We start from the raw sequence: 13,958 nt of genomic DNA on the forward strand, positions 1-13,958 counted from the left end.
CCATCCTGGGGAGTGCAAAGCCACAGTCTCTCAAGTCTCTACAGTGGGTGGCTTGCCCACTGGACCATCCTGGGGAGTGCAAAGCCACAGTCTCTCAAGTCTCTACAGTGGGTGGCTTGCCCACTGGACCATCCTGGGGAGTGCAAAGCCATAGTCTCTCGAGTCTCTACAGTGGGTGGCTTGCCCACTGGACCATCCTGGGGAGTGCAAAGCCACAGTCTCTCGAGTCTCTACAGTGGGTGGCTTGCCCACTGTACCATCCTGGGGAGTGCAAAGCCACAGTCTCTCAAGTCTCTACAGTAGGTGGGTTGCCCACTGGACCATCCTGGGGAGTGCAAAGCCACAGTCTCTCAAGTCTCTACAGTGGGTGGCTTGCCCACTGGACCATCCTGGGGAGTGCAAAGCCACAGTCTCTCAAGTCTCTAAGTGGGTGGGTTGCCATGGCGGTTCTGGACTGTTCAGCGGTGCTTTGCCATGGCGGTCCCTGGACTGTTCAGCGGTGCTTTGCCATGGCGGTACCTGGACTGTTCAGCAGTGCTTTGCCATGGCGGTCCCTGGACTGTTCAGCGGTGCTTTGCCATGGCAGTTCTGGACTGTTCAGCGGTGCTTTGCCATGGCGGTCCCTGGACTGTTCAGCGGTGCTTTGCCATGGCGGTCCCTGGACTGTTCAGCGGTGCTTTGCCATGGCGGTCCCTGGACTGTTCAGCGGTGATTTGCCATGGCGGTTCTGGACTGTTCAGCGGTGCTTTGCCATGGCGGTCCCTGGACTGTTCAGCGGTGCTTTGCCATGGCGGTCCCTGGACTGTTCAGCGGTGCTTTGCCATGGCGGTCCCTGGACTGTTCACCGGTGCTTTGCCATGGCGGTTCTGGACTGTTCAGCGGTGCTTTGCCATGGCGGTTCTGGACTGGGCATTGGTGTGTGGCATGACGTTCTCTGGACTGGGAATTGGTGTGTGGCATGACGTTCTTTGGACTGGACATTGGTGTGTGGCATGACGGTCCCTCATTGCCCAGCGGGGCTGAGGCAGCCGGTGCCCTCCTGGGCTATGACTCTGGCCGTGGCGGTGGTCTCCTGACCAGTGACGATACTTGGGCCCTCCTGGTCTATGACTCTGGCGATGGTCTCCTGACCAATGACGATACTTGGGCCCTCCTGGGCTATGACTCTGGCGGTGGTCTCCTGACCAGTGACGATGCGTGGGCCCTCCTGGGCTATGACTCTGGCGGTGGTCTCCGGACCAGTGACGATACTTGGGCCCTCCTGGGCACTGACTCCGGCCCTGGCGGTGGTCTCCTGACCAGTGGCAATACTTGGGCCCTCCTGGGCTATGACTCTGGCGGTGGTCTCCTGACCAGTGGCGATACTTGGGCCCTCCTGGGCTATGAGTCTGGAAGTGGTCTCTGGAGCAGTAACGAGGGTGCTGGCGGTGGCGTACCGACCGCCGGGAAGGATGCCGCCCTTCTCCGCCGTGATGATCACACCAGGCTGTGCAGACTTCCTCTGGCCCTTCCCCACCTTTGGAGGAGTCACAGCTGACTCTGCAATCCCCCTGGAACCCCTGTGAGTTGTTTTGCCTCCAGAAGTCTTCACAGGGTCCCGTCGGCCACTTTCCAGTTTCAGAGCCTTTACAGGGGGTGGGCTGCCAGTGCCTTGGCTCCGGGTCACACTGCCTGCCCTGGTGGCCGGTGCACTCCACACACCTTGAACAGGCACCACTGGTACTGGAGGCTTTTTGGCTGAGGCGTTACGACGGGACTGATGAATTGGAGGGGGGGTGGGGGCAAAAAGGTCAATTTTGCAGAGGGACAGTTTGTGACGGACACTGGGATGGGTAGTTGGAGGGGGTCTGGGAGTGGAGGAAGAGGAGGTGGTTGTAGGAGGTGTCATTTTAGGTGTTTTGGGTGCAGGTGCAGGTACTGGAGGCTGTCGTGAGGTGGATGGATGTTGGGTGTGTGGTTGCCGTCGTTTATGTACTTTGGGTGGGGGCGTCACAGACACACTGGGAGAGGACACAGGGGACGTGTAAATGTGAGTGGAGGTGGTGAGTGCAGGTGAGCGGCTTGTGGTGCTGGGTGTCCTGGTGCGATTTCTGGTACCTGTAGATGTATTGCATGCAGGTGAGAGTGTATACGACACTGGGAGGGAGGAGGCAGACGACGAGGAGGGGGACACAGTGGAGGCAGTGTGTGTTGGTGTGTCTGCATGTGGGTGATGCTTGTTTGAGTGCCTGTGGGTTGTGTGGTGCCTATGTTTGCCAGAGCTTCCCTTGGGTGTTGACGTGTGTGCATGCTGGTCTGTAGGTGTGCTTGGGATGGGCTGGGGTACAGGGGATTGGGTCTGGGTGGAGGAGGATGGAGGGGGGAGGCTAGACACAGGGACAATGGCTGCCATCAGTGCTGAGGCCAGAGATTGCAGGGTTCGCTGAAGGGCAGCCTGACAAGAATGAATGCCCTCCAGGAATGCATTACCGTGTTGCAACTCTCTTTCTACACCCTGGATGGCATTCACAATGGTAAACTGCCCAACAGTGATTGACGTGAGGAGGTCAATGGCCTCCTCACTGAGGGCAGCAGGGGTGACTGGGGCAGGGCCTGAGGTACCTGGGGCGAAGGTGATGCCCACCCTCCTGGGTGAGCGGGCACGGGGCGAACGCTGAGGGGCTGCTGGGAGGGCGGTGCTGGTAGGGGAGGTAGCGGCTGTACCTGTAGAAGTGGGGCGCACAGATGGTGCCGCCACCACAAGGGAGCTCCCATTGGCGGATGAGTCCGTGTCGCTGGTTGGTGATCCGGTGGCCGACGTGAAGCTCCCCTCGCCCTCCGTCCCACTGGTGCATTCAGAGTCCGTGGTGTGGCCCTCCATGGCCATGTGGGATGCAGCTCCCTCGTGCTCCGGTGCCACTGTACCTCCGCCTGATGATGCTGATGCACAAAAGAACAGGGAAAGCACAAAAAGGGTGGGGGGAAGACAGAAGAAGAACAGGTTGAGTGCATGGGATACCGCTACCGTTGGCGGACAATACAGACACAGCTGCCCCCTGCACTACGCCGTGCTTCTGGCCTTTGCAGATGCAATTCCTGGGATGTGGCCTACATGGCTATGGTGGACATCTGCACACATGGATATCACAGGTGCATCTATACCTGTACTTGGCACTATACTGCAGTGGGTTAGAGTGCCACATGGCCTGCATTACAGAGGGGCCTAGTCTACGTATTTCTGCCTGGCCTAGGTACACCCACAGGCCTCCTCCGCCACCCAGACCCCTCCACTGCGTGCAAAGTCCGCAGAATGAGGTTGTACTCACCCCCTTGTATCTGCTGTGATGCCCTCAAGCGCCCATCCAACTCCGGGTAGGCCACCGCCAGGATCCGGAACATCAGGGGGGTCATGGTGCGACGGGCACCCCTCCCACGTTGGGAGGCCATCCCCAGCTGAGCCTCCGCCGTCTTCTTGCTGCAGCGGCGAATGTCCTCCCATCTCTTCCAGCAGTGGGTGCCCCGTCTCTGGTGGGCCCCCAGGGTCCGGACGTCTTTGGCGATGGCACGCCAAATGTCCTTCTTCTGGTGGGCGCTGACCTACATGACATGCACAAGGGAAGAAGAGAAGTCATTACCAACTGCACCGTAGATGTAAGTGTCCCCCCTTCCTACCCTTGCCATTTGGCACATGCATTCATGTTCCCTGAACTCTGCCCCCAGCCCTCTCCACCCAGGCCTAGCCCATACAACGTGCTCCCTGTGTACTTACCTGTTGGTCTGGAGGACCGTAGAGTAGCATGTACTGGGGGAGGACCCCGTCTACTAGTTTCTCAAACTCGTGAGCAGTGAAGGCAGGGGCCCTTTCCCCAGACGCAGCAGCCATCGTTGCATCCAGACCGAGGTCACAGCAGCACTTAAAGTGTAGGTCCTCTCCTGTCGAAGGTCAGGTATCTAATGAACAGATAGAAAATGGCGGTGACGTCCGCGGCGGTGCGTATCATCACCACCAGTGCACTTGTTCATTGGCTCCTGGGACCCATAGGGTCCGATGTTAACCAATGCAGCATTGCGCCGCGGTCTACGACCGCCTACCGCGATGGTGTGCAACGCCAAAGCTGTTACCCCACAATCCCATTGTCCCAGTGTAGAGGTCAGGCAGCCGCCATTTCAGGGGCCCACATGGCTTCATTTACTTCTGCATCACACATAGCTAGGCCTACACTCAACACACATGCAGGAAGGGTTTTGTGTTTGGTGTCGTCTTCTGTGTAACTGTGGGTACATACCTTGCAAAAAATTGACTCTGTGGTCGCTGTTGTCCTTCCTAGGTGCCGTCAGCTGGGACATTTGAGAAGATGGCGGAATCCTCCGGTGTACCGACCTCTGGTGGACCTGTTGACAATGGAGGAGCGACATGTAATCGTCACCTACCGGTTTGACCGTGCCACAATCCAGGAACTATGTACCCAGTTGGAGCCAAACCTGATGTCACCAATCCGCCATCCCACAGGAATCCTCCCTGATGTGCAGGTGCTGTCAGTGCTCCTTTTCCTTGCAAGTGGGTCTTTTCAGACAACAGTGGCCATGGCATCAGGGATGTCCCAGCCTATGTTTTCCAACGTTCTGTCCAGAGTGTTGCCTGCCCTGCTGAAACACGTAAGGAGATACATAATTTTCTCTGAGGTGGAGAATTTGGCTACAGTGAAAGGTGACTTCTATGCCGTTGGACATATCCCCAACATCATAGGTGCTATTGATGGGACCCATGTAGCTCTGATCCCCCCCCACAGGAGTGAATAGGTGTACAGGAACAGGAAGAGTTATCATTCTATGAATGTACAGATGGTCTGTTTGGCAGACCAGTACATCTCCCAGGTTAATGCTATGTTCCCTGGCTCAGTGCATGACGCCTACATCCTGCGGAATAGCAGCATCCCTGATATGATGGGTCAACTCCCGAGGCACCGTGTGTGGCTATTAGGGGACTCTGGTTACCCCAACCTGTCATGGCTATTGACCCCAGTGAGGAATCCCAGGACCAGGGCAGAGGAACGGTACAATGAGGCCCATGGGCGGACTAGGATGGTGATCGAACGCACCTTTGGCCTCCTGAAGGCCAGGTTCAGGTGCCTCCATATGACAGGTGGTTCCCTATTCTACTCACCGAAGAAGGTGTGCCAGATCATCATTGCCTGCTCAATGCTTCACAATCTTTTATTGCGACGCCAGGTGACTTTTCTGCAGGAGGACGGTCCAGATGACGGTGTTGTGGCAGCTGTGGAGCCTGTGGACAGTGATGAGGATGAAGCTGAGGAAGAAGACAACGACAACAGGGAGTCAGTCATACATCAATATTTCCAGTGACACACAGGTGAGAATTTTTTTTTTTTTTCCATTACATTGACTGTCACACGTCTTCCTCTATCCTGTGTGTAATGTAATAGCATTATTTGGTAACTGAGTTGTTCCTTTCCATTACGGTTTCACAGGTGTGGTTACCAACGTGTGTCATCTGCATGCATCCTTCAAGGACTTGTGATGTGTGACATAGGTATGTTGCCCTTACAAGTTGAAACGCATTTTGACACTGTCCTTGATAATACATAATACCAAATCATAGACTGACTCCAGATTGTTTTGAGTTCAAGGGTGTTTATTGAAGCGCTCAAAAATGGAGGGGGGTTGTAAAATGGTGAGGGGTGATGGTGGAGGAATGTCCATGGCAGATTCCAGTCTATTAATCTCACAGGTGCACTGCCCATCTGGGCATAGGAAGTGGAGCTGGGTCAGTTTAAGTATGGACAGGGTAACAAAGTGGGACAGTGGGAGGACAATCAGGGTGGTCTCATTTCCTGGCAGGGGTCTTGCCATCTTGCTCTGTTCTGTTCCTGGATCTCAGGGCCCACTTGCGTGGTGGTTGTCCGTCTGCAGGGGGTGGGGTGCTGGTGTGGTGGTCCTGTGGCGGGCGTCCTGTCCACTAGCACCGGCGGAGGTGGTGGGCAGTTCATTGTCCTGGCTAGTGTCAGGGGCCCCTTGGAGTGCCACGGTGTCCCTCAAGGTCTGCTGTATGTCCTTCAGCACCCCTACGATGGTGCCCAAGGCAGAGCTGATGGTCCTGAGCTCCTTCCTGAACCCCAAATACTGTTCCTCCTGCAGGCGCTGGGTCTCCTGAAACTTGACCAGGACCGTCGCCATCGTCTCCTGGGAGTGGCGTAGGCTCCCATGATGGAGGAGAGGGCCTCGTGGAGAGTGGGTTCCCTGTCCGCCCCCTCTCGCACAGCAGCCCTCCCAGTTCCCCTGTGTTCCTGTGCCTCCGTCCCCTGGACCGTGTGCCCACTACCACTGCCCCCAGGTCCCTGTTGTTGTTGGGGTGGTGGGTTTTCCTGGGTTCCCTGTAGTGGTTGACACACCGCTGATTGACCTGTCCTGGGTACGGAGGTTTGGGCCTGCTGGGTGGGTGCTGTGCTGGTGTTACCAGAGGGTGGAAGGTGTTGGGCTGTGCCTGTGCAATTGGAACCGACTGTCCCGAGGCCCACAATGGTCCGGGCTGGTCATCAGGATACAGTAGGGCAGAGCTGCTATCGTCACTGTGGGCCTCTTCTGTGGGTGGAGTTGTATGGACCCTCCGGGTGGTGACGGTCCTTCGTGATCCTGCAGGGGCATAAGGGCATGATTACTGCATGTGTGTGTGTCATGGTGTGCAATTGGTGGCTCACCGTGTACCCCAGTGCAAGCATTCCTGTGTGGCCTTTTGTGTAATGATGATTAGGGGTTGTTATGGGTATGTGCAGTGGCCATGCTTTAGTGATGGGTGTCCATGCTTAGTTGTGTCATGCAGGGCTTGGTGTTGGGATGTGTGGTTTGTGTTATTACTACATTAGTGAAGAGTTGGAGTGATGGGGGAGGGGGTGAGGGTGGGGGTGTGTGATGGCATGCAGGTAGGGTGGGGGATATGAAAGTTAAGATTTGACTTACCAGTGTCCATTCCTCCACCGACTCCTCCGAGGCCCTCTGGATGCATGATGGTCAAGACTTGCTCCTCCCATGTTGTTAGTTGTGGGGGAGGAGGTGGGGGTCCGCCGCCAGTCCGCTGAACCGCAATGTTGTGCCTGGAGACCGTTGAATGCACCTTCCCCCGTAGGTCGTTCCACCTCTTCCTGATGTCCTCCCGATTTCTTGGATGCTGTCCCACAGCGTTGACCCTGTCGACTATTCTTCGCCATAGCTCCATCTTCCTGGCTATGGATGTGTGCTGCACCTGTGAGCCAAATAGCTGTGGCTCTACCCGTAGGATTTCCTCCACCATGACCCGGAGCTCATCCTCGGAAAAGCGGGGGTGTCTTTGGCGTGACATGGGGTGGTGTGGGTGATGTGTGGGGTGGTGTATGTTTTGATGAGTGTGGTGATGTGTAGTGGTGTGTGGTGTTTTGTGCGTGGAAGTAGTGTGGGTGATGGTGTTGTGTGCCTCTGTGTGGTGGGTTTGTCTAATCTGTGCTCTCTCTCTGGCTTTCGTCTCTGATTTTTGGTCGTAGGGGTTTGTGGGTGATGTGGGTGTGTGTTTTATATTGTATTGGGTGTGTGGGAGTGGTGTTTATATGTGTATCAGGTGTGTGTATTTGGAATAGTCCAATGTGGCTGAGTTTTGTAAGAGTGTGTGTATTTTGAGCGCGGCGGTGTGTACCGCCAATGAAATACCGCGGTTGAAAGACCGCCGCGTGGATTCGTGGGTCGTAATAGCATGGGCGTGTTTCTGTTGGCGTGGAGGTGGAGGTTTTGTTTTCGCCAGTTTAACACTGACCTTTGGTATGGCGGACTTGTGTGGGTGTCTGAATTTCGGTGGATTCCGAGATGTGTGTCATAATAGCTGTGGCGGAATTCTGCGGCCGCGGCGGTGTATTGGCGGTCTTCCGCACGGCGGTAAGCGGCTTTTACCGCCAATGTTGTAATGACCACCTAAGTTATTTATTTAAGAGAAAAAAAAAGAAAAAACACTATCAGGGCTTGATTGGGGCCCGAAAAATGTAAAATGTTCTAAAATTATTTGTGGGTCAAGAGAAAAATTGTGCTCTAAAACCACAATATTTAAAAAAGAGAAGAAGGGAAGACCATAAAAATTTAGAACCAAGGGGGGGTGGCCCAGCCCAGCCTCTTCCAGCCACTGACGGGCCAAGGACGGGCCCGCCCTTGGCCCGGGCTTCGCCCAGGCGCAGCCCACACGCATCCCTTGCTGGACCTGGTGGATTCTGGGACAGTAAGTCCCCCTTGCTCCTCGGTAAAACGCGTCCTGCGCTGTGGGGCTCTCCCGCTGTTTTAGGAGCACTGACTCGCGGTTGTCCGCCCTCGCCTCTTGACGCTGACTTCAGCCTCTCGTCCTGTGTCACCTTTTCTGCTATACTATTCCCTTCTTCGGAACTCAGATCAATTCCCCTTCCCTGCTCATTTAACAGCAGAGTCCTGAAAAGAATGGTGATATCAGATATCAGAATACTGATACCATCCCAGTTTTTAAATTTTCTCACGCTCCCTTAAATTATAACCACCCTTACCAGATTCCCACGATGCAGGAGATCCAGTTCATTTTTGCTGTCCACTCCCCTGTCCCTTTCTTCTATCCATTGCAGATTTCTCTTTAACAGAAACCTCAACATCCCTTTTAGGCTTTATGTGGCTTTATGGTTCACAAAATTAAGGTATCCTGGCCCACAGAGGTGTATAATCTTGTGATTATTTTTGGCAGTTCCCATTCACGATATGGAACTGAACTGCTTCCAGTCTCTGGCATACGGTCAGAACTGAAGCTTGTCCCTTAAAGTTGCTTTGGATGATGGAAGAAACTGTAGAAAAGTTACCTTTCCATTAACTTCATTCCTAATCCAAGAGCTGGTACAGACCTGTGCTCATGGAGAATTGCACATGAAGGTGTGCCATGCTTGCTGCTGTAAATACATGCAAATATGCTTCCCCAGTTGTTACATTCCTCTTCGGATGGCGTCATCCCTACAAGGAGACACATAGTCAGTATTCTCTGATTGTCTTGGGGCCTTGTAAATGGATAAACTGCTTTTTACTGTTTGGTTTTGTGAGCAACCCAGAAGGGAATTTCTTCACACTTCGCAGGAGCATAGCGTTTATGGACTGTGAACTAATGGATTGTATTGGTGCTGCTGGTCCCCCTGCAAAAGCAGGCCTAGAGCTCATGCTGCATAAGGCAAACTGTACAGGTCTCTGGGGTAAGGGGACTGTATAATTTAAAACCATTAACTACTCAGTGTGTGCAAAGGCATTGGGACAAGGAACAGGAATGTGGCCAGCCAAAACTAGCCACGGGGCCTGTTCGTTGCTCAGAGGCCAGAGGTGGAAATTTTTGTGCTTGTGTGGTAACTGACCCGCAAACCTGTTTGGTGTTCCTGGTAAGCCAATGTGATGTGCAAGTCTTGGTAAGTCTTATAGTGTGCAGGCATTTGTGCTGCCTTATAAGCCTGAAACTGCCGAGAAGCAGCTTCTATAGCCTCAAACTCCACCCATGAATAAAACTTCTGAAAGGCATGCACTGCATGAACAGCTATTACAAAAGTAATTGCCCCGTTCCCCCACATCTGAGACACCTCGATGCTTTAAATGGTAAGTAGATCCTCTGTAATTGGTTTCTGTTGCAGTAGGGGCCAACATATGAACAGTTTTAAATAAACGGAATCAAAGAATTAGAAAACCTGAATGGGGAAGAACCTTTTAAATGTCAAAATTGAGAAAACTATGGCAATAGGGGCTTCCTTATTCCCACTAGGAGGTACCCATCATTACTGTGGATGTCTTCGTAATGACATAAAGATGGTTCACATGTATGTGTTTAAAAAATAAACTACTCATGGGTTTCCAAAACATCCAGCCCAGCTAGTCGAGCGCCAGTGTTGTGTAAACTGACTCTCTGGCTCAGCTTTACATGGTTTGCTTTCGCACCCACAGGTGATACGAGTGAACTTAGTTCAATGAACCACACTCCAATGTTAGAGACAGGTTTTCGTAGCCCCATAGAACCCAACCCAATACATATTTGAAGTGACGTCAATCCATTGGGTTCTTCACAGATCCTAAACAGGGATCCAGGACCACAGTGATGAAAGGAAACAAATATTTTCCATTCTCTTCAATTACACACACAGAAAATGTGCCAAGAAAAATACACTTTAACTAAAAGTGTATTTATTTGAACAGGTGCAACCTGTTGCTCATCACATCTAAAATAATCATGCAGACTATGATTTAAACAGCACTAATGCATGTTACAAACATTTCTAACAATATTTAAAATGCCATCTAAATACCTACCATCTTGCAACCTACTTCCATGTGGTTCACTAAGAGAGCATGAAAATTATAATAACTTGCAACTAAATTTTCTTAGGAAGGATGAGCGCACTGCGTACCTTGTTTATAGTGAAGCGATGTAATTATCAGGAGTTGTGGAGGCCATATTCCCTACGAAAGGCAAACACATGTTTTGCTTCAGCATCAACTCCCCCCAAGCTCTGTATCAACTTTTGGTAGAAGGTGCGAAACAGCTGCAACATCTCTGGCAGGCAGGATCATCTTCTAGTCCGGCAGTATCTTGCTCGCAATAATCTCGGACAAATGACCTCTCATGTCATAGTGCTCAAGTGGCAGTCTTTATATACTGTATTTTATCTGAGATGGAATTTGCATTGTCACCTTAGGAATGTTTGGGGATTCCTGGGGGTCCGCAGTGCCTTCTCATGGGGTCCACGAGTGCTTGGAAAAGGAAATATTATTAACAGATTAGGTCCACATCTTTTAGTAACGACTCAGTGGGTGGTCCCCAGATTCAACTAATGATAAAGTGGGGGTCCACAGAAGTCAAAGGCTTGAGAACCACTGCTATGACTCATTCCTTAAAAGATAAAAGTACATCAATTCAGACTACACTATTTTGACTATTGTTCTTTGTTTGACCTTGAAATTGAGATAACAAGACACTTGTTTCAGACTGATGTCCTATCAGATGTTTTGATGACGTCTGTATCTAAATGACTTGACACTTTCACAGTTCTTTGAAAGATAAGGACTAACGAAATCTGCTTTAAAGGCAGACATGTTGATGATTCTGCAGAAATATAGAAATTAAGTCACAGCCCTCTTAAAATGGATCAGTGTATTTGACTTTTTGATCACTGGCACCAATCCACACCCAACTAGTAAGAGACCTAATCTAGCAAATGTGTGGTGTGCATGCAAGTATTACCTGTCCCCTACACATTGCACCCTCCAAGTATTCCACAAGCCTACTGAATTAAACTATTCTCTGATATTGGAGTTGTGCCCCCCCCCCCCCCCATTCGCAAAAAGGGTCAGGCCTTGTATTTTTACATAAGTGTGGTTGACCGTTTGATCACTGGCACCAATCCACACCCAACTAGTAAGAGATCTAGTCTAGCAAATGCATGGTGTGTGGGCAAGTATCCCCTGTCCCCTACACATGGCACTCCCTAACTATCTCACAAGCCTACTCAATTCAACCATTCTCTGATAATTGGAGCTGTGCCGCCCATTCCCAACGCTTTTTGTAGGCAGTCAAGTGAGCCATCCATGATCATATTCAGGTCACCCCCAATAATAGCCTCTGAGATAGTGGATTTCATATAATATTCTTGATTCATATTTGGGACATTAATCAAAACAAACATAAATGTCTGGGAATCCAGTGTAAAGAATGATGTTGAATGATCTAACTGTCTCATTAGTGATTACGTTATTGACTGTTCACACAAAGTATTGCTGCCATTGCTGTCTTCCGTGGACTAGAATCAAAAGTGTTTTTTCAGAAACAATTTAGCTTTCAACCTTATTCAGTACCACTTAACCAGAAGAGTTTCAAGTTACAAGCATATTTCTCCTCCAGGTTCTCTAAACAAGGTAAAGACTGCTAGTCTTTTAGTTGGTCAGTAAGCCCCTTATCACTGAGCCTCATTGCTTTCATCATAAGCTCAGAAATGAAAACTGTAGACCATTTTGGTACCACAGATGAGGGTATTGTGTATGGTAGGGATGCATCAAGTTGCACTCTTCGTCATAGATTGAACATCTGTATCCAGAGTGAATGCACTCCCTTTGTATCCCAATTCCCTCCAATCCCAATGAACCAATTAAAAATTAGGGAAATCTCACAATACACTACCTTCTCCAGACACTGAATCTGACTTTCAAATTTGAAAGTAAACGTACCTCCAATCCTCTCACCAGACCACAGCCTAAATTTCATCCTAACTGCAATTCTCCCTATTATCAATGAATACTATGTACATTCCAAGACCCAAAGTTCAGTAAGTCAGATCAGCAGTCCCAGAACCATCCTCAGTGGCTTCATACCCAGCCAGTGCACCATTCACTTCTTAAAGCACTTCAGTATTCACATCTTAAGTATCCTTAATGGCATACTATTTCCTTTATTCCTTAGATGTGCCTTTTGCCATGTCTGGTGCCATTCGTTGGCAGCTGGTCTGTTCTCCTCCAAACTTTTGCTGTCATCAGTACTACTCTGGTCCAGGATCTCCCACAACTCATCAAGAAAGTGTACAGAGCACTTTACTCCATCCTACAAGAGGAATAGTCTAGAGGGATGGCCCCACTGATCAAGTTGTGGTCTTGACGAATATTGGTCATTGGCTTAAAGTCTCTCTTTATTAGCAAGGTAGCAGCAGTCAGGTTATTGTAAAGTTGTACCATATGACTATCAAAGCAAGTTCTTTTGTGCTAACTAATGCCATGATTTCTACATCTTGTCATAGAAATGCATCCTTGTTAAAATGTCAGGAGGCCCTTCTTTTTTCTCTCCCAGATTTACCACACTTCGTGTGCTGTTTATAAGTATTGACGGTTTGTCTGGTCTTCACTAAACCCATTGGAGAGTGTTCTTGACCTAACTTTGAACTTCTGAACCCTTTGCGCTTCTTGGAAGTCCTTTTATTGGGATATTATTGCATTGAGACCTATTCTCATGAGATTCCTGCTTCAGCATGATCACGGCATATATCTTCCCCTGGGCTAAAACATGTTTTTGTTATGATGCTGGTCCTCCCCATGCTCAGCAAATGTTTTGGTGTGAGTTAGCAGTTCAGTTACTCAGCAGAGTGCCATATTTCTGCAGTTCTTGTAAGTCTTCAAATCTGCTCTAATTTGATCAGTCAACTTTGATCTCCTGCAGAAAGTGTTGGAGATAATCTTGAGTTTATTGGGTTGCACCAACATAATCTGTCTCCCCTTGAGAAGAATCAGCTGGCCCTTATGATTTCCATATTTTTTCCACTTTAGCATGCTTGGCTGCTAGCGTTTCTATTGTGGAGGGGCCTCTTTGCCACCTGTTAAATATCATAGTCACCCATGTTGCCTACTATTCTCCCAGGTCGCAAAGAGTTCTGATCCCCAGTGTTTAGTTATCAACTGCGAAGGTCAGCAGGACAGACTTCCTTTGCATGGACCACTTAGATCCCACCAAAGAGGCCTTTTATTTTGTTCACCCAGTGGTGTTGAGAGCCTCACTAGCATGCCAGCAGATATCCTGGAATGATTATTCTGTCATTTAGTGTCCCCACTAGGGAACAGTTGTCTAGGCTCTTTACTGCAGGGATATGCTTCTTGCAAGGAACAACTGATGCTCTCCAAAGTTTCTAAGTATGTCACATTCAACACAGACCACCACCATGTACTGGCGGAGTACCAGTCCTCTATTTCCAGGGATTGTTGCACAGGGCAGGGTTAATCAATTACTTTCAATACCTCCAATGGGTTTCTTCATCCAGCATATTTTATTTATTTATTTTTTATCGTGGTCAGAGAAGTTCAATACAAATAAAATTAGATTCAGGGCAGACTCGAGAGAATAACACAAATTATTGGCACATAATAGCAATTAATAAAACACTGGAAAATGTTTGGCTGGGAACTTAAGAGAGAATAACATATACAGT

The 13,958-nt window shown here is 50.1% G+C and overlaps 1 protein-coding gene across 4 annotated transcripts in view; it reads left to right on the forward strand.

The window, feature by feature from the left end:
- Positions 1 to 13,958, forward strand: part of SMARCD3 (SWI/SNF related BAF chromatin remodeling complex subunit D3) — a 2,604,506-nt gene that overhangs the window by 2,332,004 nt on the left and 258,544 nt on the right. The window lies entirely within an intron of this gene.

This window comes from Pleurodeles waltl, chromosome 10 (assembly GCF_031143425.1).
Source record: "Pleurodeles waltl isolate 20211129_DDA chromosome 10, aPleWal1.hap1.20221129, whole genome shotgun sequence".
In the NCBI taxonomy this organism is placed as follows: domain Eukaryota; kingdom Metazoa; phylum Chordata; class Amphibia; order Caudata; family Salamandridae; genus Pleurodeles; species Pleurodeles waltl.